The sequence below is a fragment of the Tupaia chinensis genome, unplaced genomic scaffold (assembly GCF_000334495.1).
Source record: "Tupaia chinensis unplaced genomic scaffold, TupChi_1.0 Scaffold149248_1, whole genome shotgun sequence".
Classification (NCBI taxonomy): Eukaryota; Metazoa; Chordata; class Mammalia; order Scandentia; family Tupaiidae; genus Tupaia; species Tupaia belangeri.
This window is the reverse complement of record NW_006209094.1, coordinates 734,006-735,232: the sequence shown is the minus strand read 5'-3', so window position 1 is coordinate 735,232 and position 1,227 is coordinate 734,006.

Below are 1,227 nucleotides of genomic sequence, written 5' to 3'. Positions count from 1 at the left end.
AGCATCTTTTTCTAGATCCTGATCTTAGGCAGAAAACATTCAGTCTTTTACCAGTAAATATGATGTTAGCTATGGGTTATTCAAAAATGACCTGTCAGGTTGAGAAAGTTCCTTTCTCTTCTTAGTTTGTCAAGTGTTTTCCCCCATGAAAATGTGTTGGCTTTTGTCATATATTTATCTTGCATCTGTTGAGTTGATCATGGGGTTTTTATCCTTTATTCTTTTAATAGGGTGTATTACATTGATTTTTTAAAGTTTATGTATTAATTTCTTCCATGAGTGAGAGAGAGACAAAGAGAAAGACAGACAGCACTCTCTGTAGTCCCAATGCTGCTGTCCACCCCTAGCCTTCAGCCAGCCTCAGACCATGGACAAGCCCAGGGTATTCAGGGAGGTCTATGGACTTGAACTGGAAACAACCTTCCCACGTGAGATTTCCTTGAACAATATCATATTTTACTGCTGTGTCATCTACATTGCTTGATTTTTTTTTTAATTTTGCTATAGGGCATGTGCTCTTGCCAGAGAGACACTCAGAGAAAGGGAGAAAGTGAGAAGGCACTCTCCAGGGAGCCTGGCCACCGCAGAGTCCCTTCTCCATTCTCCTCTCAGGATTTTGGGCACACATGCCCTACGTGATTTTTAAGCCATCAGGTCCAGGACTTGAACCATGCAGTTAGCCACGTAGGATAGATATAGCCACCTTAAATGCCACACCATCCGCTGGCCCCATTGTTTGATTTTTGTATGAAGAACTAAGTTGGCCTTCTTAGGATAGTTCTCACATGGTAATGGGGTATAATTCCTTTTAGATGCTGCTGAATTAAGTTTAATTTTGTTCAGGAATTTTGTATATATGTTCATAAAGGATATTGGTGTCCAGCTTTATTTTCTTGTGATTTATTTTCCTGTTTTTGTTATCAGGGTAATATAGGCTAATAGAATGAGTTAGTAAGTGATTTCTATTATTCAAGTTTCTCAAGGATTTGTATTAATTCTGAATTAATATTTGGAAGAATTCACCAGTGAAGCCATCTGCTCCCAGGTTTTTCTTGGCAGAAACTTTTAAAGTCACTAATTCAACCTTGTTACTTATAGATCTATTCAGATTTTTTAATCTCTTGTTAGCTTAGTTTTGGTACTTTGCATGTTTCTACATTTTTTTCCTGTTTCATATATGTTATCTAATTTATTGGAATACAATGTCTTGGTTTTCCCCAATAACTC